At 40.4% G+C, this 25,467-nt stretch overlaps 1 long non-coding RNA gene and 1 other non-coding gene across 2 annotated transcripts; both read left to right on the top strand.

The window, feature by feature from the left end:
* The first annotated feature begins 112 nt into the window (after nt 1–112).
* On the top strand, nt 113–173 carry LOC123571032 (U7 small nuclear RNA). The gene has a single exon (XR_006695210.1). It is a non-coding gene; the product is annotated as a U7 small nuclear RNA (small nuclear RNA).
* A 13,591-nt stretch (nt 174–13,764) lies between these two features.
* LOC141408602 (uncharacterized) lies at nt 13,765–21,767 on the top strand. The gene is made up of 2 exons (XR_012424370.1): nt 13,765–14,957; nt 20,834–21,767. It is a non-coding gene; the product is annotated as an uncharacterized lncRNA (long non-coding RNA).
* The last annotated feature ends 3,700 nt before the right edge of the window (nt 21,768–25,467 follow it).

The raw sequence follows: 25,467 nt of genomic DNA, 5'->3' as shown, positions 1-25,467 counted from the left end.
CAGGACTCTGGAGGCTGAGGTGGGAGGATTGCTTGAGCCCAGGAGTTCGAGGTCAGTCTTGGCAACATTGTGAAACCCATGTCTAAAAACTTTTTTTTAATAAAAAATAAATCACATTACAGCTCTTTTAAAATTTGTCTAGCAGGTTTTCTGGTCTTTACCAGAAAGCCCCCCACAATGAAAAAAAATTTTTTTAAGAAAAGTAAGTTTTAAGAAATAAATCTTGGCTAGGAGCAGTGGCTCATACCTGTAATCCCAGCACTTTGGAAGGCCAAGGTGGGAGGATCACTTGAGCTCCGAGTTCAAGACCAGCCTAGGCAACATGGTGAAACCTCGTCTCTACTAAAAGTACAAAAAAAAAAAAAAACCTAACCATGCATAGTGGCCCACACCTGTAATCCCAGCTACTCAGGGCGCTGAGGCAGAAGGATCGCTTGGGGCAGGAAGGTCAAGGATGCAGTGAGCCAAGATTATGCCACTACACTCCAGCCCAGGCAACTGGAGTGAGACCCCATCTCTAAATAAATAAATAAATAAATATTGAGTATCTTCAACTAACTAAGAAATCAGAATGAGAATTCCAAATGAAGGCCAGGTGCAGTGCTGATGCCTGTAAACCCAGCACTTTGGGAGGCCGAGGCAGGCAGATCACCTGAGGTCACGAGTTCGAGACCAGCCTGGCCAATTTGGTAAAACTCCATCTGTACTAAAAATCCAAAAATTAGCCAGGCATGGTGGCAGGCGCCTGTAGTCCCAGCTACTCAGGAGACTGAAGCAGGAGAATTGCTTGAACCCAGGAGGCAGAGGATGCAGTAAGCTGAGATCACACCATTGCACTCCAACCTGGGAGACAGAACAAGACTCTGTTTCAAAAAAATAAAATAAAAAGGAATTTCAAATGAGGAAGTTGTGCTATAAAATATGAACAATGAACATTAAAGCCTATTAAGTATTGTTTATTCAATTAACAGATATTTATTAAGTATTTTTACTATGTACTAAGCAAGGGAAATGCAACAGTGAACAAGACTGTTTATTCCACTTGAGGGAGATAAAGACAATTCAATAAGTAAGTATGGATCGGGCACGGTGGCTCACACCTATAATTCCAGTACTTCGGGAGGCTGAGGCGAGCGGATCACCTGAGATCAGGAGTTCGAGATCAACCTGGCCAACATGGTGAAACGCCATCTCTGCTAAAAATACAAAAATTAGCCAGGCGTGGTGGCGAGTGCCTGTAATCCCAGCTACTTGGGAAGCTGAGGCAGGAAAGTCACTTGAACCTGGGAGGTGAATGTTGCAGTGAGCCAAGATGGTGCCACTGCACTCCAGCCTGGGTGACAGAATAAGACTCTGACTCAAAAAAAGAAAAAAAAAGTAATTATGATCAAGTGTGTGCTATGAAGCACATAGTGGAGGTCGAGGGCCACCCAGAGGAAGTGCAATGTTAAAACGATGCTGGAAATTAGCCAGGCAAACAAGAGCAGGAAAGAGAAGATTATAGACAAAGTGAAGAGCCTCAAGCAAGAGAGAACATTTGAAAAATGGAAATGTGTTCACTGGGCCTGGAACTTTGAGATCAGGCTACCAAGGTAATCAGGGGCTGGATCAGGACTGTAAGCCATGCTAAGGGCTTTGGTTTTTATCATAAAGGTAAGGCAAGGGATAGTTATTATGAAAGAGCTGATCAGGAACAAGATGATCAGATCTGAGCTTCAGAAAATATTCTTTTTTAGCCAGGCGCGGTGGCTCAAGCCGGTAATCCCAGCACTTTGGGAGGCCAAGACGGGCGGATCACGAGGTCAGGAGATCGAGACCATCGTGGCTAGCACGGTGAAACCCCGTCTCTACTAAAAAAATACAAAAAACTAGCCAGGCGAGGTGGCGGGCGCCTGTAGTCCCAGCTACTCGGGAGGCTGAGGCAGGAGAATGGCGTAAACCCGGGAGGTGGAGCTTGCAGTGAGCTGAGATCCGGCCACTGCACTCCAGCCTGGGCGACACAGCGAGACTCTGTCTCAAAAAAAAAGACAGGGTCTCCTTTTGGTCGCCCAGGCTGGAGTAGAGTGGCACCATCATGGCTCACTGCAGCCTCGAACCCCCTAAGCTCAAGCAATCCTCCCACCTCAGCCCCCTGAGTATCTGGGACCACAGACTTGCACCATCATGCCTGGCTAGTTTTTCTTGTTTTGTTTTGTTTTGTTTTGTTTTGTTCTGTAGAGACAGAGTTTCACCATGTTGTCTAGGCGACTGCCTGGGCCTCCCAAAGTGCTGGGATTATAAGCATGAACCGCCATGCCCAACCATATTTTTTCTATGTAGGAAATGGTTCAGACTGTAGTAGATAATGGGTGGATTCATAAGATGTTTGCAAAAAAAGATAGGAAATCAAATCAACAGGATATGGTGAGTGACTGGAAACAGCAGGCGAGGGAGAGGAAAAGTTAAGAGCAACTTCTAAGTTTCTAGCAGGGGCCGTGAGGTGGATAATGGTGCTGTTACTGAGAAGGGAGATCTTGGAGGCAGACCAGGTTTAAGGGATGGACTCAGTTTGGAATATTTTGAGTTTGAGGAACCTGGGAATCATTCAAGTAGACAACTAGGTATATGAATCTGAAGCTAAGGGACAATATCTTTCTCAATGTACAGGTCTTGGAGTTAAAAACAATTGTCAAAAAGATTAGCCTAAGAATGTTCACAGTAGCTTTATTCACAAAAACCAAAAACTGGAAACAATCCAAATGTTCAATGGGAGAATGAATATACATACTGTGGTACATTTGTATTATGGAATACTCTGTAATAAAATAATAAACTATTGATATAATAATACTATAGGTGACTTCAAAACATCATATTAAGGAAGAAAAGCCAGAAAACACTACAGATTTTATTATTCTATTTGTGTGAAAATTAAGACTGGTAAAACTAGTCTATAGTAATAAAAATCAAATTAGTTGTTGCCTGGGGTTGCTGGGCAGTAGGAGGGGGTGTTGATGGCAAGGAGGGGGATGAGGGGATTAACTGGAAAGAGGCTGGAGGGAACTTGCTGTGTTGACGGAAATGTTCTGGGTCTGTCTCGACTGGGGTGTTTTTTACACAGAAGGGTACATTTGTCTTAACTCATCAGATTATATACAAAAGATCTGTGCATGTTACTGTATGCAAATTATATATCAGTAAAATTAATTAGTGAAAAATAAATAAAAAGCACCCAGGAGAGAATTTCCACAGGTTCCTACCATCGTCATATCTACCCACCCTACATCTGTGCCCAGGTACTACCTTTCCTCCTGTTTATAAAAATGAACTGTCTTTTCTCCTAAAGCCACTCTTCCATTGCAGCACTAGATCCCATTCCTTCTCATCTCACCTCACTGAGGACATTACTCTGGTAATTCTCCTCTCGCCCTCCTGCATCAGTTTTTCTGTCTCTACTGGATCATTCACATGAGCACAGAAACATGCTGAAAAATCCCCCATTCTAAAAAGAGAGAGATGTCCCCCTTTGACCTGACATCCTCCTCCAGTTTACATTCCATTTCTCTGCTTTTGTTACAGCAAAGTTCTTCATAAGTGTTGCCTGTATTTTCTGTCTACAGGTTCCTTCCATGTCATCTCTTAAACTTGCTCCAGTTAGGGTTTTGCCTTCAACACAACTCAAACTGCCTGCCAAGGTCACCAATAACCTTTATGTGGCCAAATCAAATGGTCAATTCTCAGACCATTGATATTTTTTTCTCCGCTAAACACATTCTACACTTGCTTCAGGATTTGTTTTCCTCTTACCTCATTGGCCATTCTTCCTTTGCTGATCCATTTGCCTCAGCCTGATCCCTAAATATTAAGTTTGGCCCTTGCAACTCTTTTCTTTCTTGTCTATGTTGTCTTGATGGTCACATCCCATCTTGTGGCTTAAATACAATCTATATTCTGACAGTATCCAATTAAAAAAAAAAAACTCTCTCCTCAAGACCTGCATCGGCTCCAAACTCACAATAGTTAATTCCCAGCATAGCTCAGAGGGAAAATTGCAAGGTCTGCTGAGTGAGAGAAAATACTATAAACACAGAAAATGCAGCAGTTGAAGGATAACTCGTATTGTCATAAATTTGGGGAGCATATTGACAGTATATTCTAAAGGTATTAGTCCACAGAGAAAAAAAATGTAAGGTTGGGTCTGGCTAAATTTATTAATATAAATATGGAGATTTAATATGTTTAACTGCCTAGGTGTAACTAACAATTTGTTTGGTTGGTTAGCAGGACTGACTTTAATAGTGGCCTATAGTGAATGAAATTGAGATGCCATCCTAGCACTTTGTGAGGCCGAGGCGAGTGGATCACGAGGTAAGGAATTCAAGACCAACCTGGCCAAGATGGCGAAACCGTCTCTACCAAAAATACAAAAATTAGCTGGGTGTGGTGGTGCACACCTGTAATCCCAGCTACTCAGGAGGCTGAAGCAGAAGAATGGCTTGAACCCGGGAGGTGGAGCTTGCAGTGAGCTGAGATCGTGCCACTGCACTCCAGCCTGGGTGACAGAGTGAGACTCGGTCTCAAAAACAAAAGAAATTGAGATGCCATTACTTCTTTGGTATGCTCTAGAAATTAAGCCACAGGCTTAGGGAAATCAGTATGTTAGAGCAGATATGATCACCCACATATCAACCATGCCTCCTGGAGGCCTAGAGGGTATTCCCTTCACCAAACCATTAACAAATTAATAAATATAAAAAATCAATCATTTAATAAATACTTGGGTTGGAAGCCTCGGTATTCTTTTAAAGCTCAGTGTTGGCTGATTCTGTAGGTCAGTGATGATGGTCGGAAATGTTGCCATGAAATTAGGAATCCCTGATTTCAATGGAATAATAGAATCCTGGTGTGTAGAAGGCCACGTGGCAGCATTTAATCATCAGAGACAGGATAGATGCAATTACCACATTAAGCTGCAGAGAGGAAATGTTAATCAAGAGCTTTAACCCAAGAGATTTGTGGCAATAATTAACAATTACAAGGTGCCTGGGGATGAAATAGGTGGGCAGCCCATCAAAGTTTTGCTTTAGAAAAATTCTAGGTCTTCCCTTCTTGCCTCCCAGTTATCTTGGCAGCTGCTTTTGTTTGGGGGCCATTCCACACCTAATGCAGGAAGATGGTGGTTGCAAAGAAGTCAGTGGAATGGATCAACTCTAGGCTCCTACTTGTTATAAAAAGTGGGAAGTACATACTGGGGTACAAGCAGACTCTAAAGATGATCAGGCAAGGCAAAGCAAAATTGGCTATCCTCACTGAAAACTGCCCAGCTTTGAGGAAATCCAAAATAGAGTGCTATACCGTGTTGACCCAAACTGGCGTGCATCACTACAGTGACAATACTTTTGAATTGGGCATAGCATGTGGGAAATACCGCAGCATATGCACGCTGTCCATCATTGATCCAGGCGATTCTGATATCATTAGAAGCATGCCAGAACAGACAGGCCACGACCTTGGCCATTCAGGTTTCTCAGCCAGTTCATCCTGTGGGCCTTGGAGAGTCCAAACCAATCTGGGGCCGAAAGTTTCCCCAACACAGTACAGCTGCTCTACCAAAAAGCAACCAAACTGCTTCTTTAAGTGGGTCTGTGATCCTGTTCCTCCTGTCTGGGTAAGACCTCCCAACCAGGGTCTCCAGCCACCTCCTACAGGTGCATTCAGGTTGACAATAGATCAGTATCCCCCTGGGATGGAGCTTCCAGAGGAAGAGGCAGGCTGCCATTTTTGCTCTTTCACAGCCTTCACCGGTGATACCTTCAGGTACAGGAAAAACAAAGGTGACTAGGGTCTGAGGTAGACCCCCAGAAAACCACAGCAGACCTATGGAAAAGTGGCCAGACAGTTAAAAGAAAAACAAACAAACAGGAAACAACAACAACAAAGAAAACAACATAAAAATCCCACCCAAAGGTCAGCAACCTTGAATACTGAAGGTAGATAAGCCCACAAAGAAAAGAAAGAATCAATGCAAAAACAATAAAAACTCAAAAAGAAAGGAAGATGACACAAAAACAAATGGAAAAACATTCCATGCTCATGGATAGTATGAATCGATATCATGAAAATGGCCACACTGTCCAAAGCAATTTATAGCTTTAATGCTATTCCCAATAAACTATCATTGACATTTGTCACAGAATTTAAAAAGAACTATTTTAAAATTCATATGGAACCAAAAAAGAGCCCAAATAGCCAAGACAATCCTAAGCAAAAAGAACAAAGCTGGAGACATCATGCTATCTGACTTCAAACTATACTTCAAGGCTACAGCAACCAAAAGAGCATGGTACTGGTACAAGAACAGACACATAGACAAATGGAGCAGAATAGACAACCCAGAAATAAGACCACACACCTACAACCATCTGATCTTCAACAAGCCTGACAAAAACAAGCAATGGGGAAAGGATTCCCTATTTAACTAATGGTGCTGGGAGAACTGGCTAGTCATATGCAGAAAATTGAAATTGAACCCCTTCCTTATACTAAAAAAATTAACTCAAGGTGGATTAAAGACTTAAATGTAGGCAGGGCACGGTGGCTCAAGCCTGTAATCCCAGCACTTTGGGAGGCTGAGACGGGCGGATCACGAGATCAGGAGATCGAGACCATCCTGGCTAGCATGGTGAAACCCTGTCTCTACTAAAAATACAAAAATAATTAGCTGGGCGAGGTGGTGGGCGCCTGTAATCCCAGCTACTCGGGAGGCTGAGGCAGGAGAATGGCATGAACCTGGGAGGCGGTGCTTGCAGTGAGCTGAGATCCAGCCACTGTACTCCAGCCTGGGCGACAGAGCGAGACTCCGTCTCAAAAAAAAAAAAAAAAAAAAAAAAAAGACTTAAATATAAAACCCAAAACCATAAAAACCCAAGAAGAAAATCTAGGCAATACCATTCAGGGCATAGGCGCAGGCAAAGATTTTATGATGAAGATGCCAAAAGCAATTGCAACAAAATAAAAAGTTGAAAGATCTAATTAAACTCAAGCACTTCTGCACAGTAAAAGAAAAGATCATCAGAATGAACAGACAACCTACAGAATGGGAGAAAATTTTTATAATCTATTCATCTGACAAAGGTCTAATATCCAGCATTTACAAGGAAGAACAAAAACTTAAACTTACAAGAAAAGAAAACAATCCCATTAAAAAGTGGGAAAAGGACATGAACAGACACTTCTCAAAAGAATACATACATGTGGCCAACAAACATATAAAAAAAGGTTCAACATTACTGATCATTAGAGAAATGCAAAACAAAATCACAATGAGATACCATCTCACATCAGTCAGAATGGCTATTGTTAAAGTAAAAAAATAACTGATACTGGCAAGGTTATGGAGAAAAAGGAACACTTTTACACTGTTGGCGGAAGTGTAAATTAGTTCAACCATTGTGGCAGACAGTGTGGCAATTCCTCAAAGACCTAGAGGCAGATATGCCATTTGACCCAGCAATCCAATTACTGGGTATATACCCAAAAGAATATAAATCATTCTTTTTTTTTTTTTTTGAGATGGAGTCTCGCTCTGTCACCCAGGCTGGAGTGCAGTGATGTGAACTGGGCTTACTGCAACCTCTACCTCCCAGGTTCAAGCAATTCTTACACCTCAGCCTCCCAAGTAGCTAGGAATACAGGTACATGCCACCAGGCCTGGCTAATTTTTATGTTTTTAGTAGAGACGGGGTTTCACTATGCCAGCCAGGCTGGTCTCAAACTCCTGACCTCAGATGATCCACCTGCCTCGGCCTCCCAAAGTACTGAGATTACAGGTATGAGCCACTGTGCCCAGCCCTCATCCTATTATAGATACATGCGTGCCTATGTTCATTGCACCACTATTTACAATAGCAAAGACATAGAATCAACTTAAATGCCCAGCAATGATAGACTAGATAAAGAAAATGTGGTACACATACACCACGGAATACTATGCAGCCATTAAAAAGAATGAGATCATGTCCTTTGCAGGGACATGGATGGAGCTGGAGGCCATTATCCTCAACAAACTAATGCAGGAACAGAAAATCAAATACTGCATTTTCTCACTTATGAGTGGGAGCTGAATAATGAGAAAACATGGACACATAGTGGGGAACAACACACACTGAGGTCTGTTGAGGGTGGGAGGAGAAGGGAGGAAGGAGAGCATCAGAATAGCTGATGGATGCTGGGCTTAATACCTAGGTGATGGGATGATCTGTGCAGCAAATCATCATGGCACATTTTTACCTATGTAACAAACCTGTACGTTTTGCACATGTACCCTTGAACTTAAAAAAAAAAAAAAAAGACGTAAAAAAACAAAGAAATGCAAAACGTAAAAGAAAAAAAAATCACATTAAATGTAGGCGAGGCATGGTGGCTCACTCCTGTAATCCCAACACTGTGGGAGACCAAGGCAGGAGGACTGCTTGAGTCCAAGAGTTTAAGACTGCAATGAGCAATGATAGCACCACTACATTCTAGTCTGGGTGAAAGTGAAAGACTCTATCTCTAATAATAATAATAATAATAATAATGACAATGATAATTATATTAAATATAAATGGTCTAAACATACCCCATTAAAAGGCAAAGAGTAAGATTTTAATTATATCCTACCTGCAGGAAACCCACATTAAATATAAAAATACAAATACATTAAAAGTAAAAGAAGAGAATAATATATACTATGCTTATACTAATCAAAAGAAAACTGGAGTAGTTATAGACAAATATTTCAGTACTTAAAAAGTACTACCAGAGATAAAGAAGATTTATAATGATACAGTAGTCAATTCATGAAGAGGAAATAATAATCCTAAATTATGGACCTAATAACACATTTTCACAAGGAGCAAAACTGATAGAACTCTGAGAATAAATAGATGCAATCCTTCATTATAGTCAGAGATTTTTATATCCATCTCTCAATATGTGATAGAACAAGTGAAGAGAAAATTAGCAAAGATACAGTATTGAAAAACACTATCAAATAATTTGACAAAATTGAAATTTATAAAACACTCCACTCCATGACAACAGAATATACATTTTTTTAAAGTGCACATGGAACGTTTATTAAGACAGATGATATTGTGAGCCCCCCAAAAATCTCAATAAATTTAAAGGATTCAAATCGTATAAAGTATGTTTTCTGACCAATGTGGAATAAAATTAAAAATCAAAAATAGAAATATCTGAAAAAAAACCCTCAAAATAGTTGTAAATGAAATAACACACTTTTAAACAACCCATAGGGTCAAAGAAGAAATCAGAAAAGGAAATCAGAAAACAATTTGAGTTGAGTTAAAACAAAATGACAACATATTGAAATTTGCAAAATGTAGCTAAAGCAGCACTCAGAGGGGAATTTATTGCACTAAGTGCCTACATTAGAAAAAAAGAACCAAATCAGTGACATCAGCTTCCTCCTTAATAAACTAGAAATGAAAAGAGTAAATGAAACCCAAAGTAAGCAAAAATAAATAAATAAATAAATAAGAAGAATAAAGAGCATAATTAAACAGAAAGCAGAAAATTAACAGAGGAAATCAATGAGACCAAAAGCTGTTACTTTGTGATCAATTAAATTGATAATCTCCTAGCCAAGCTGATCAGTAAAAGGAAGAAAGGAACTGCAGTGTGTATTCTGGATGTAAAACGAGGTGGAAGAGGAGGAGGAAGAGAAGGAAAAAGGAAAGGAAAAAAGGAAGGAAGGAAGGAATTAAAAGAAAAATAGAGAGGATACAAATTGCCCATGTCAGGAGTAAGACGTGATATCAATGCAGAATCCACAGGTATTAAAAGCAAAACAAAGGAAATTAGGAACAATGTCATGCCAATAAATTCAACAATTTAGATGAAATGGACAAATTCATTGAGAGATACAAGCTACATAAGCACACATGAAAGAAACAGAATCCCAAATAGCACCTTTTCTATTAAAGAACTTGCACCTATAGTTAAAATCTTCCTATTAAAATAAAACTACTCCGGGCTCATATAAATTATTTGGTGAGACCTAAAAACGGAAATACCATTTGATTTAGCAATTCCATTACTGGGTATATGCCCAGAGGAATATAAATTGTTCTGTTATAAAGATACACGCATGCATATGTTTATTGCAGCACTATTCACAATAGCAAAGACATAGAATCAACCTAAATGCCCATCAATGAGAGACTGGATAAAGAAAATGTGGTACATATACACCATGGAATACTATGCAGCCATGAAAAAGAATGAGATCATGTCCTATGCTATGGAGGAACATGAATGGAGCTGGAGGTCATTATCCTTAGCAAACTAGCAAAGGAACAGAAAACCAAATACTGCACATTCTCACTTATAAGTGGGAGCTAAATGATAACACATGGATACATACAGGGGAACCACACACTGGGGTCTATCAGAGGGTGAAGGTTGGAAGGAGGGAGAGGATCAGGAATAATAACTAATGGGTACTAGGCCTAATACCTGGATAGTAATCTGTACAACAAACCCACATGACATAAGTTTACCTATATAATAAACCTGCACATATAACCCTCAACTTAAAATAAAAGTTAAAACATAAACATTAAACAAATTTTAAAAATTAAATTATTTGGCAAATTCTACCAAACATTTAGGAAATAAATAACACCAATGCTATGCAAATTCTTCCAAAAATTTGAGAAGAATAAAATACTAACTCATCCTATGAGACTAGAGGCTAGCATTACTCTGACACCAAAATATAACAATTACAAGACTCAAACAAACAAAAGCTAAGGACCAATATACCTCATGAACATAAATGCAAAAAGAGCCTTAACAAAATTTTACCGAGTTGAACCAAACAATGTCCAAAAATGGTAATACCTTATGCCCAATTGGAATTTCCCCTCAGAAATGCAAGTTTAGTTTAACATTTGAAAATCAATGGAATTTACCATATAAAAAAACCAAAACCAAACCAAACAAAAAACAAACCTACTATATGTTCATCTCAGTAGATTCAGAAAAAGATTTCACAAAAATCCAGTATCTGTTCCCGATTTTTAAAAAAATCTGCCAGGGCCAGATGTGGTGGCTTACATCTGTAATCCCAGCACTTTGGGAGGCACAGGCGGGTGGATCACCTGAGGTCAGGAGTTTGAAACCAGTCTGGTCAACATGGTGAAGCCCCATCTCTACTGAAAATTCAAAATTAGCCACAAGTGATGGTGTATGCCTGTAATCCCAGCTACTTGAGAAGCTGAGGCGGGAGAATCACCTGAACCTGGGACGGGGAGGTTGCAGGGAGACAAGATCATGCCATTGCACTCCAGCCTGGGCAACAAGAACAAAACTCCATCTCAAAAAATAAATAAATAAATAAAAATAAATTAAAAATCTACCAGGTGTGGTGGCTCATGCCTGTAATCCCAGCATTTGGGAGGTCAAGGCGGGATGATCACTTGAGCCAGGAGTTTAAGACCATCCTAGGCAACATGGCAAAACCCCATCTCTACAAAAAATTCCCAAATTAGCAGGGCATGGTGGCATGTGTCTGTAGTCCCAGCTACTCAGAAGGCTGAGGTGAGAGGATTATGTGAGCCCGGGAAGATGAGGCTGAAGTGAGCCATGATTGCATCACTGTACTCCAGCCTGGGTAACAGAGCAAGACTGCCTCAAATAAGTAAACAAACAAACACAAATAAATAAATAAAATGTTACCTAACTAAGAGTAGAAGGAATAAAACGAATAAAATTTCCTCAACTTTATAAAGTTACCCCTCAAAATCTAAAGCTAATATGATTCTTAATGATGAAAGACTGAATGTTTCTCCCTAACATTAGGAGTAAGGCAGGCATGTAAGTTCTCACCACTTGTATTCAACATTGTACTAAAGAAAGCCAGTATATTAAGGCAAGAAAAATAAATAGAATATATCCAGATTGGAAAGGGAGACATTAAACTGCCTTTACTTGCAGATGACATACTTTGAAGTAGAAAATTCTACAGAATGTACAAAAAAGCTGCTGGAACTAATAAATGAGTTCAGCACAGTTGAATGGTACAAGATCAATTTCAAAAATTAATTGCATTTCTAAATACTAGGAACAAAAAATCAGAATTGAAAATTTTAAGGCCCAACATTCACAATAGCATTAAAAGACATGAAAGGCTGGTTGGGTGCGGTGGTTCATGCCTGTAATCCCAGCATTTTGGGAGGCTGAGGTAGATGGATCACCTGAGGTCAAGAGTTCGAGATCAGCCTGACCAACATGGTGAAATCCCGTCTCTACTAAAAATACAAAAATTAGCCAGGTGTGGTGGCATGTGCCTGTAGTCCCAGCTACTCGGGAGGCTGAGACAGAATTGCTTGAGCCCAGGAGGCAGAGGTTGCGATGAGCCCACATCATACCACTGCACTCCAGTAGGTGGGACTACAGACACATGCCACCACGCCCTGCTAATTTTGGAAGTTTTTGTAGAGATGGAGTTTTGCCATGTTACAGCCTAGGATGGTCTCAAACTCCTGGGCTCAAGTGATCTTCCTTCCTTGACCTCCCAAATGCTGGGATTATAGGCATGGGCCACCACACCTGGCAGATTTTTTATTTATTTTTATTTATTTATTTTTTGAGACAGAGTTTTGCTCCAGTTTCATTCTTCCGTATGTGGCTTGCCAATTATCCCGGCATCATTTGTTGAATAGGGTGTCCTTTCCCCACTGTATGTTTTTGTTTGCTTTGTTGAAGATCAGTTGGCTATAAGTATTTGGCTTTATTTCTGGATTCTCTATTTTGTTCCATTGGTCTGTGTGCCTATTTTTGTGTCAGTACTATGACGTTTTGGTGACTATGGCCTTGCAGTATAGTTTAAAGTCAGGTAATGTGATGCCTCCAGATTTGTTCTTTTTTTTTTTTTTTTTTTTTTTTTTTTGAGATGGAGTTTTGCTCTTGTTGCCCAGGCTGGAGGTGCAGTGGTGCAATTACTGCAACCTCTACCTCCTGGGTTCCAGCAATTCTCCTGCCTCAGCCTCCCGAGTAGCTGGGATCACAGCCATGCACAACCACACCTGGCTAATTTTTTGTATTTTAATAGAGATGAAGTTTCACCATGTTGGCCAGAATGGTCTCGAACTCCTGCCCTCAGGCGATCCACCCACCTCGGCCTCCTGAAGTGCTGGGATTACAGGTGTGAGCCACCATGCCCAGCCAGATTTGTGTTTTTTTGGTTGTTGTTTTTTGTTTTTCTTAGTATTGTTTTGGCTATGTGGGCTCTTTTTTTTTTTGTTCCATATGAATTTTAGGATTGCTTTTTCTAGTTCTGTGAAGAATGATAGTGGTATTTTGATGGGAATTGCATTGAATTTATAGATGAATATAATGTATGTTCTGCAGTTGGGTAGAATGTTCTGTAAGTATCTGTTAAGTCCATTTGTTCAGGGGTATAGTTTAAGTCCGTTGTTCCTTTTTTGGTTTTCTGTCTTGATGACCTGTCTGGTGCTGTCAGTGGAGTATTGAGGTCCCCCACTATTATTGTGTTGCTGTCTATCTCTTTTCTTAGGTCTAGTAGTAATGGTTTTGTGAATTTGGGAGCTCTAGAATTAGATGCATATACGTTTAGGATTGTGATATTTTCCTGTTGGACTACTCCTTTTGTCATTACTTAATGTCCCTCTTTGTCTTTTTTACCTGTTGTTACTTTAAGGTCTTTTTTTTTTTTTTTTTTTTTTTGTCTGATATAAAAATAAATATTCCTGCATGCTTTTGATGTTCATTTGCATGAAATATCTTTTTCCACCCCTTTACCTTAAGTTTATGTGGGTCCTTATGTGTTAGCTGAGTTTCTTGAAGACAGCAGACACTTGATTGGGTGAATTCTTATCCATTCTGACATTCTGTGTCTTTTAAGTGGATCATTTAGGCCATTTACATTCAATGTTAATATTGAGATATGAGATACTATTCTGTTCATCCTGCTAGTTGTTGCCTGAATACCTTATTTTTGTTGTTGCTATTGTTGTTGTTATTGTCTTAGATGCCCTGTGGGATGTATTCTTTAAAATGGTTCTACTTTGGTGTATTTTGAGGTTTTGTTTCAAGAGTTAGAATTCCTTTTAGCATTTCTTGTAGTGCTGGCTTAGTAGTGGCGAATTCTCTCAGCATTTGTTTGTCTGAAAAAGACTTTATCTTTCCTCCACTTATGAAGTTTAGGTTTGCTGGATACAAGATTCTTGGCTGATAATTGTTTTGTCTAAGGAGGCTAAAGATAGGATCCCAATCCCTTCTAGCTTATAGGGTTTCTACTGAGAAATCTACTGTTATTCTGATAGGCTTTCCTTTATAGGTTACCAGATGCTTTTGCCTCACTGTCCTTAAGATGTTTTCTTTTGCCGGGTGCGGTGGCTCAAGCCTGTAATCCCAGCACTTTGGGAGGCCGAGACGGGTGGATCACGAGGTCAGGAGATTGAGACCATCCTGGCTAGCATGGTGAAACCCCGTCTCTACTAAAAAATACAAAAAACTAGCCAGGCGAGGTGGCGGGCGCCTGTAGTCCCAGCTACTCGGGAGGCGGAGCTTGCGGTGAGTCGAGATCCGGCCACTGCACTCCAGCCTGGGCGACAGAGCCAGACTCCGTCTCAAAAAAAAAAGAAAAAAAAGATGTTTTCTTTTGCCTTGACTTTAGATAACCTGATGACCATGTGTCTAGGTGATGATCTTTTTGTGATAAATTTCCTGGGTGTTCTTTGAGCTTCTTGTATTTGGATGTCTAGATCTCTAGGAAGGCCAGAGAAGTTTTCCTCGATTATTCCCTCAAATAAGTTTTCCAGACTTTCAGATTTCTCTTCTTCCTCAGGAACACCTGATGGCAGTGACACGTCTCATCCAGCTCCCATGCAGTCAGCAAAGCCAGTCTCACCACCATGCCCCACCAACAGCATGGAGTTTATATCCAGGTGAGTAAGACTGAGATCTTGCCCCAGGCTACAAGCTTCCCTGCTGAGAAAGCAAGCAGGGCTTTCAGGCCCTGCCTCTCCCTGCCTGCTGTGGTTTCCATGCTCTTATCTGCACTTCCTGTTCACCCCCCTCTCCATTTTGCCCAGGAAAATTCACGCTTGGTCAAAATTATTACAAAGTTCAACTTGAAGTTTCTTTCCCCCTGTGGTCCTTCCCCAGTTCCACTGGCAGCCCCCCAACAAAGATCCCTGTGAGAAAAAGTCAGAAACGACCTTCCTGGCCTTCCCTGGGGACCAGGAGTGCCTATAGGGCTTTCCCCATTGCTGCTTCTACCTTTATATTTCGCTCAGCTCTCTAAAGTTGTTTCAGCTATAGGTTAGGTTAAATCTTTCTCCTGTAATCTGGATTTTCAGGTTCCCCAGTGAGGATGTGTGTTCAGAGGCAGACTTTCCCCTCTCACACATTGGCCACTCACAGTTTTTTTACTGTCTGATGGAGTTTACAGCAGCAAGTTGCTTCTTTCTAAGGGTCTGTGAATTTTTTGGGTTTGTTTTTGTTTTTTGTTTGTTTTTGTTTTTTTTTTCTTTTAACTCTACAGAGAAGTACCCTTACATCTGTTGGTGGACACTTAGGTTGTTTACAATCTTGGCTATTGTGAATACTGCTGCAGTAGACATGAGAGTGCAGATATCTCTTTGATACATTGATTTCTTTTCTTTTGGATGTATACCCAGCAGTGGAATTGCTAGATCATATGGAAGATCTATTTTTAGTTTTTGAGGAATCTCCATACTGTTTTCCTTTATGTAGTGTAATAGTGTACAGCTACTGTAATAGTAGCGGTATTAATTTACATTTCCACCAACAGTATGTGAGCATTCCCCTTTCTCCACATTCTTGCTAGCAAATGGTCTTTCTGACAATACCTATTTTAACTGGAGTGAGATGATATCTCGTTGTGGTTTTGATTTGCATTTCTCTGATGACTAGTGATGTTGAGCGCTTTTCCATTTACCTGTTGGCCATTTGTATGTCTTCTTTTGTGAAATGTCCATTCAGCTTATTTGCCCATTTTTAAATCAGATATTTGGTTTCGTCGTTGTTGTTGTTGTTGTTTTTGCTATCAAGTTGTTTGAGTTCCTTATATATTCTGGTTATTAATCTGTCATCGGATAGATAGTTTGCAAATTTTCTCCCATTCTGTAGGTTGTCTCTTCACTCTGTTATTTCCTTTGCTGTTTAGAAGGGTTTTTTCTTTGTTTGTTTTTTAGCTTGATGTAATCCTGTTTGTGTATTTTTGCTCGGTTGCTTGTGTTTTTTAACTCTTACTCAAAAAATCTTTGCCCAGACAAATGACCTGGAGTATTTCCCCAATGTTCTCTTCTAGTAGTTTCATAGTTTCAGGTCTTACATTGAAGTCTTTGATTCATTTTGATTAGATTTTTGTATATGGTCAAAAGAGATAGGGGTCTAGTTTCACTATTCTGCATATGGTCATCTAGTTTTCCCTGTACTATTTATTGAAGAGGCTGTCTTTTCCCCAGTGTATGTTTTTGGTGCCTTTGTTGAAAATGAATTGGCTGTAAATGTATGGATTTATTTCTGAGTTCTCTGTTCTGTTCCATTGGTCTATGTGTCAGGCCTCTGAGCCCAGGCCAAGCCATCCCATCCCCTGTGACTTGCCCATATTAGCCCAGCTGGTCTGAAGTAACTGAAGAATCACCAAAGAAGTGAAAAGGCCCTGCCCCGCCTTAACCGATGACATTCCACCACAAAAGAAGTGAAAATGGCCCGTCCTTGTCTTAAGTGATGACATTACCTTGTGAAAGTCCTTTTCCTGGCTCATCCTGGCTCAAAAAGCTCCCCCAATGAGCACCTTGTAACCCCCACTCCTGCCTGCCAGAGAACAACCCCCCTTTGACTGTAATTTTCCTTTATCTACCCAAATCCTATAAAATGGCCCCACCCTTATCTCCCTTCACTGACTCTCTTTTCGGACCCAGCCTGCCTGCACCCAGGTGATTAAAAAGCTTTGTTGCTCACACAAAGCCTATTTGGTGGTCTCTTCACATGGACATGCATGACACTATGTGTCTGTTTTTATGCCACTACCATGCTGTTTTGCTTACTATAGCTTTGTAGTAGATTTTAAAGTCAGATAATGTCGGGCGTGGTGGCTCACGCATGTAATTCCAGCACTTTGGGAGGCCGATGCGGGCAGATCACGAGGTCAGGAGACCGAGACCATCCTGGCTAACATGGTGAAACCCTGTCTCTACTAAAAATACAAAAAATTAGCCAGGCCTGGTGGCAGGTGCCTGTAGTCCCAGCTACTCGGGAGGCTGAGGCAGGAGAATGGCGGGACCTCGGGAGGCGGAGCTTGCAGTGAGCCAAGATCGCGCCACTGCACTCCAGCCTGGGAGACAGAATAAGACTCCATCTCAAAAAATATATAAATAAATAAAGTCAGATAATGTGATGCCCCCAGTGAGGACTAATATCACTTTGGATAAAAAATATTTATTTTTAATTCAATAATTTTTTCAGTTTTAAAATTTTCCTTTTAAATAAATTTTAACAAACACATATAATATAATCACGTATAAAAATAAATAGTCTTTCTTTCTTTCTTTTTTTTTTTTTGAAATGTAGTCTCACTCTGTCACCAGGCTGGAATAATGTAGTGGCGCAATCTTGGCTCACTGCAACCTCCACCTCACGGGTTCAAGTGATTCTTCTGCCTCAGCCTTCTGAGTAGCTGAGACTACAGGTGTGCTACCACGCTCAGCTAATTTTTGTATTTTTAGTAGAGACAGTATTTCACCCTGTTGGCCAGGATGGTCTTGATCTCTTAACCTCTTGATCAGCCTGCCTTGGCCTCCCAAAGTGCTGGGATTGCCAGTGTGAGCCACTGCGCTCGGCCTTCTATTTTTTATATGTATATATTCAAGGAAAGATGTTTACCTAATGTCAATGATGATTATTTCTGAATGGTGAAATTTGAAGGTAACTATTAGTTTCTCCTTTATAGCTTCCTGCATTGACTTTCTATAAAACACGACAGTTTGAAGCAAGTGTTCATTTCGTTGCTTACACCAAAATGTCAGAATTTTTTCTTAAAAAAAGGCATAAGCTCAAAAGTACTAAAAGCCCAGGAGAGGAGACTATAGTGGTTAAGATGTGTCAGGAAAATTTTGGAAGCTGAAAAGTGGATGGACTAGAGAGAACTGACTTCAGAGAACTGAAAAAGCCAAAATATAAGCCTAAAGTTGTGTGTGTGTGTACGTTGGAGGTGGGGGTGTGAATCCAGAGAGAAGTAAGCTTAATTTTACTGCAGCATCCTGGAATGGTTCTTAAATTGAAGGCACAGGTATCTCCAGAGGAGGGGTAAGTATGGTATTGAAAATAGAAGAACTGGTTGAATTATAAGGAGGGAAGGTCATTTGTAGATTCCTTCTTTCAGCCCACATAGGCTGTCAACCAGTAGTCTCAAAGTGAGGTCGTTGACCGGCAGCAATAGAAAATTACAAATACAAATTACCAGGCTTCACCCCTGACCTCCTGAATGAGAAACTCTAGAGTTGGTGTCACCGGTAGAGAGTCAAAACTGCAAGTTGTCCAGGTTCTTGGCGTTTTGAACAAAGATTTGGAAGAAACACCCAGCAAAGCAAAGAAAGAATGAAGCAACAAAAGAACGAAAGCGGGGATTTATTGAAAAAGAAAGTACACTCCACAGTGTGGGAGCAGACCCAAGCAGTGGCTCAAGAGCCCAGATACAGAATCTTCTTGGGTCCAAATACCCCCTAGAAGATTCCCCTTGGGTACTTCATGCTCACCTCATGTAAATGAAGTGGTATCCCCCACTCAGTCTGATTGGTTACAGAAAGCAACCATTCAGAGGTTGGAGTGAAGTCACGAAGTTGCAAACAAAGACTCCACCCGCACTCAGCATGATTTGTTGTGGACAGCAAATTTCCCATCTGCCACGCAGAAAAGGTCCAAGGGAGTAGCCTCTGCTTCTTTTGTTACTGAGGCATGGAATGTTAGGGTTTTCCTTTCAATTTAGTTCTAGGAAGTCAGAGTGAAACAGCCCTAGGTTCCCTGCCTCCAGACCCTATTCTCCTGCCTCAATGGGACCCAGCAACCTGTGTTTTACCAAGCCCTCCATGGGACTCTGGTACATGTTAGAATTTGAGAATCACACCATTAGATTGGAGGTTTATTATCTGGAAAGTTTGAAGCAGAGAAAAGGTAGACTCAGAGACACCAGGAATAGCTGAAGGTATGAGTAATTTACTGAAATTAGTAAATGTGCGGCAGGTGAAAATCTACTTATTCCAAGTAATATATTTAACCCCCAATTGAGCCCCAGGATGTTGGCATCCAGGGTTTCATTCCTTAGAGAGCGATTAACACATTGCTACCCAATGTTTGGTTCACAAACTGGTATTCATTATTGGTCTACAACAAGATATGGAATTTTGTGCAACAATGGAAATCTACTATGTCACTAAGTGCACTGTGTGGTTTGGCTTACTTTTTTTAATTAGAGAACTTCTCTCTGAGGAAATTAACTAGCAATCTGAACTGTGTCTGATATCCTTACAGCAGAAAAAAAAAATTACAGTTAAAAAAAAACCCCATACTTTAACATCTTCAAATAGATAAAAGAGCTAGCATCCCTATACTAGATGATAAAGCTATTTTTATTTTTATGTTTTTTATGTTAATATTTATTTATTTATTTATTTATTTATTTGGAGACGGAGTCTTGCTGTGTTGTCTAGGCTGGAGTGCAGTGGCACAATCTCTGCTAGCTGCAACCTCCACCTCCCAGATTCCAGCAATTCTCCTACCTCAGCCTCCCAAGTAGCTGGGACTACAGGCATGCACCACCACGCCCGGTTAAGTTTTGTATTTTTAGTAGAGATGGGGCTTTGCCATCATGGCCAGTTTGGTCTCAAACTCCTGACCTCAGGAGATCCACCCGTCTCAACCTCCCAGCGTGCTGGGATTACAAGCGTGAGCCACCGCACCCAGCCGATTTTTTTTTTTTTTTTTTTTTTTTTTTTTTTTTTTTTTGAGATAGGGCCTCCCTCTTTCGCTCAGGCTGGAATGCAGTGGCACGATTTTGGCTCACTGTAGCCTCAACCTCCCGGGTTCCCGCGATTCTCCTGCCCCTGCCTCCCAAGTAGCTGGGACTACAGGCACGCACAGCCACGCCCAACTAATTTCTGTATTTTTAGTATAGACAAAGTTTCACCACGTTGGCCAGGCTGGTCTCAAACTCCTGAGCTCAAGTGATCCACCCGCCTCAGCCTCCCAAGGTGCTGGGATTACAGGCGTGTGCCACTGCACCCGGTCGATGTAACTATTTTTCAAAAGACCATTATGGCCAAGAGTATATAGATAATATCGATTATCTATCTATGATAGATAATACGTGCATATCATATCTTATATATATTATATAAGATAAATATATATGTAATATATATATATTCTGTTTCTCAGGATAACTCTAATATACCAGCTAAAAGGCTTGAAACAGTTATTGCTGGGGAATGGAGGGAGGGGGCCATTTTCGGGGAGGGATGGGACCAGGAACTGCATTTTTTACTGCAAGTCTTATCATCCTTTTTGGCTTTTAAAACTATGTACATGCATTAAGGTGTGATAAAAATTTAAAGTAAATTTAGAAAACACAACAAACCCAAGATGTTTCCTTTGTTAAAATTTAATTTAAATTTAAATTTAAATTAAATTAACTGTGACCGACTCCTTTAAACTAGTATACTGAAATAAACAATAAACACTTGTTTGTTCCTGTCTTGTTCCATTTCAGCGATTCCCAAGTTTTTTCTCTGTGTTCCAGGTTCCTCACGTTGTATTAAATGAAGACCATTTTATCATCTTCACAACGAAGGAGGAAGAACTAATAAAAAATGGTTGATAAGTGTAAAGAGGCCTGAAAGGAAAAGGAGTCTAGGGCAAGTCTTTTTGGCTGAAACTTGTTAGAATGTGAGATATGAAACAGAATTATAGATAAAAGCTAGCAATTACTGACCAGTTGCTAAGTGGCATGTGTTGTGCTGGGCCCTTTCTTTGCATTCCATCATTTAAATCCTCACAATAATCCTATGAGTTAGGCTAGACTATTTTCCCCATTCTACAGTTAGAAACGCTTTTAAAGGATGAGTAATTTGTCAAAGAAAGTGGCAGAGCCTGGATTTAAACTCAGATCTGTCTTACTCAAAAGTCTGAGCTCTTGGAAACTTCCAGTGTATTCTGAGCAAAACCAAAATAACAATCTGGGGGGTGGGAGTGGGGAGATACCAGGAATCACTATGACTGTCAAGTCTCAACACGGGGCTATAGGAATACAAGAGAAAATTACTCAAGACTAATTGAAGCTGTAAAGGAATGATCCTACTTCACAAAGGCATGCCACAGTAGATTGTCACATGAGCACCACTAGAATAAACTGAAGTATATGTACATGAATTCACCAAACATTTATTAAATGTCTTATGACTTGGCCACCGAGTTAGGGACTAGTAATATAAATTATTCATTTATATAATCTAATACACTTAGATATGAGGAGTTTCTTGAAGAATTACTATAAAATTAGGGGGTTTTTACTATCTTGAGACATAATATCAATATTCAGTTTCTTAGAAGAAATGCATTCCTCTATCATTAATTTGTTATACTATGACTGTTTCAGCAGAGGGCACTAGGTAACCAAGATAGTTTTGAACTTCCTGTGGCCAAATTAGTTAATAAAAGTATCTTTCTGAACTGTATCTATAAACAGAGTCATGATTTTTAAAAGCATATCAAATGTTTCAAAACTGGAATAAACCATGAACCAAAGAAAGGAGGCTTGAAATGTGAATATGGGTAAGATCACTCAGGCCAATATTCGAGATGCTTACACAATTATAGATTTTTTTAGTGTTTCTGTTTATAAAATGATTTCTATTATTTATCTGCAAGCCTCTATTAGTGCTACCAGGAAATGTCAGTTTATCACTTCACACTTATGAGAGAGATGGCTCAGGGTAGTGGAATAAACCCTGGGCCAGAAGCAAAAAATCTAGAGTTTGAGAGCACCTTTCTCCACTCACATTGCCTTTCACTAATTCTGTGACCTGGAGCAAAATACTTAACATTTGAGAGGTGTTGTTTCCACCCCTCTAAAATAGTGATAATGTCTCCCTTGCTTATGAATGTGAAAATGTGTTGCAAAATGTTGTAAATGCATAAAGTATTATTAACATATAAAATGTCAAGCTGTTAGAAAAAGAATTCTAGAAACCAAATGCAATCCTACATAATATCCTTTTGATTCTAGGCCTGTAACAATTGGCTTTGGAATCTTCCGGTAGTAGCATATATCTTATTAGTCCAAACAGAGATAAAAACCAGCAACCTATAGTCACGATTTTAAGATTATTTTCTCCAGCCCCTTAAGATTTTACACGTTCATTTTTTCCTTTTTTGATACAAGGTCTCACTTTGTCACCTAGGCTGTGGTGCAGTGGAGCAATCTCACCTCACTACAGTTTTGATCCCCCAGGTTCAAGCAATCCTCCTGCCTCAGCCCTCCAAGTAGCTGGGACTACAGCTGTTGCCACCATGCCCAGCTAATTTTTGTATTTTCAGTAGAGACGGGCTTTCACCGTGTTGAGCACAAGTGATCTGCCTGCCTAGGCCTTCCAAAGTGCTGGGATTACAGGCTTCAACCACCCCGCCCCGACTACTAGTCCCTTTTCCACATCAAAGAAGAAAGCAAATTAATTCATAAAGATTTGCTAAAAGATCTTTTCATCATGTGATCATGCACTGTCCTCAGACAAACTGCCACTGGTTTGCATAGAGAGATTTCTCAGTTTTCAGGGAGAAGGTGCACCCGGCTGTATGCTTTTCATTTTCTTAAATGTACTCAAACCACACACTGTTTGCATGCTTGACTAGAAGTACGGCCACTCATCATCACTTCCAAATTGCCTTTATGAGTAATGTTTCCATAAACCAATTAATAGGGTATGATTATATGTTACTTATGTGTGGGAAACTAAGGAACAAAAGGATCAAATGTGTAAGTGGGAGCTAAACATTTAGTACATATGGACACAAAGAAGGGAACAAAAGATACGGGGACCCACTGGAGAGTGAAAGAGGGAGGAGGGAGATTATGCCTTCTGACAATCACAGAACCACCAGAAACCACTGGAACCACTTAGAGCTACTAGAAAATTAGCATTCTGCCAGCGAGGTGACTCATGCCTGTAATCCCAACACTTTGGGAAGTCAAGGCAGGTGGATCACTTGAGCTCAGGAGTTTGAGACCAAGCTGGCCAACACCGTGAAACCCCGTCCCTACTAAAAATACAAAAATTAGCCAGGCGTGGTGGCACACACCTGTAGTCCCAACTACTAGGGAGGCTGAGGCAGGAGGATTGCTTGAACCTGGGAGGCGGAGGTTACAGTGAGCTGAGATCATGCCGCTGCACTCCAGCCTGGGTGACAGAGCGAGACTGTCTCAAAGAAAGGAAAAATAAAATTAGCATTCTATCTTATTACTCTTTTGTTTACATAATCAAATATGTTTTGAATAGTTACTACATGCGAGGCCCTGTGGGAGATGCTAGAGATACATTAGGGAAAAAACAAAAATACAAAACCAGCTCAGTCCCTGCCTATTTGTGGAGCTTATGGGAGGGGGAGGGGCAGACAAAAAAATGAGGAGAGAAGGAAAATAGTTGTGAGTTGTGAATATTTTGTAGAGAAAGTAATCATGAGGGTGAAATAATAAAGAACAGAGGAAAACGATCGAAGACAGGCTGTTCAAGAAGTCAGGTCAAGCAAAGATGCTGACACTTCAGCTGAAACCTGAGGAGGGCAGCCTTTCAGGGGTTGCAGCTCTCCCAACAGAGGCAATAAATAGCATGCGCAAAAGCCCTGAGAAGAGAAAGAGCCTGATGTGCCTGACGAGCTGAAAACAAAACAGAACTGAACTGAACAAAAACCAGACACTCAGAGCATAGCAAGCAAGGGGAAGAGTGCTTTTAAAAAACGAGGCTGAAGAGTTAAGTTGGGGTCAGATACCAGGTTTTGTGGGCTGTGGTAGGAGTCTGGATTTCGTTCTAAGGAAGATATAAAGTCACTGAAGGATTTTAAACAGAGAAATAACATCATTGAATTTGTATTTTAAGAAGGTTCTTGCTACTTTGAGAAGAATGGGTTGAAAAGAAACAAATAGCAACAGGGAGATAAAATAAAAGTCTAATGCAATTTTCCCTGAGATAGATGACAATGAACTCAATAAATGCGTTGATAGAGATGTAAAGTTGTTCATAAATTTGAAAGGTATTTTAAGAGATACTGATAGTTCTACTGGTTATTAGTAAAGTGTTTCTATGCAAAATATATATTGGAAAATAACTCAAAATACAATAATTTCATTTGACAGAATGAGTTCTGTTAACTTTTTCTTTTTTTCTTTTCTTTTTTTTTTTTTTTTTTTTTGAGATGGAGCCTCGCTCTGTTGCCCAGGCTGGAGTGCAGTGATGCGATCTCGGCTCACTGCAAGCTCCACCTCCCAGGTTCACGCCATTCTCCTGCCTCAGCCTCCCCAGTAGCTGGGACTACTGGGACCCGCCACCACGCCTGGCTAATTTTTCTATTTTTAGTAGATATGTGGTTTCACCTTGTTAGCCAGGATGCTCTTGATCTCCTGACTTCGTAATCCGCCCACCTCTGCCTCCCAAAGCTCTAGGATTACAGGCGTGAGCCACCATGGACGGCCGAATTCTATTAACTTTTAATGAACTCAAAGCTGTTATCAAGCACTTTAATCACTTCATTATATTAAATGAATATCTTTGGAGTGTATAGAAATGAAATTTGAGGCCAGGCATGGTGGCTCATGCCTATAATCCCAGCACTTTGGGAGGCCAAGGTGGGTGGATCACCTGAGGTCAGGAATTCGAGACCACCCTTGCCAGTATGCCAAAAACCTGTCTCCACAAAAAATGCAAAAATTAGCCAGTTGTGGTGTCAGGAACCTGTAATCCCAGCTACTCGGGAGGCTGAGGAAAGAGAATCGCTTGAACCTCGGAGACGGAGGTTGCAGTGAGCGGAGATTATGCCACTGCACTGCAGCCTGGGTGACAGAGAGAGAAAAAAAAAAGAAATGAAATTTAAGAGATATCCTTCTTCCTTAAAATGCTTATCAGTTTGGAAATCAAAAGCTTCCTGAATAAACCAATTGGAAAATGACCTATTGTTTAACCTAAAACTAAATTGTACAGGGCAGAAAATAAGGCACTCAGAAAGGATAGAGATTAAAACATAATTTGGACCGTCAAGGAATTTTTATGGTCCCCAAATTGGAGATTCTTCCTGGGCTTTTTAAGGAGGGATAAAGTTTAGATAAACCAACAAGTTCAGGCAGGGAAAGGATTTGAGCAAGATCATTGTGGTAGATACTTCTAGGGT

Source organism: Macaca fascicularis, chromosome 1, assembly GCF_037993035.2.
Source record: "Macaca fascicularis isolate 582-1 chromosome 1, T2T-MFA8v1.1".
NCBI classification, from domain to species: Eukaryota; Metazoa; Chordata; class Mammalia; order Primates; family Cercopithecidae; genus Macaca; species Macaca fascicularis.
Note: the sequence above shows the minus strand (reverse complement) of the source record. Positions and strands in the feature narration are given on the sequence as shown.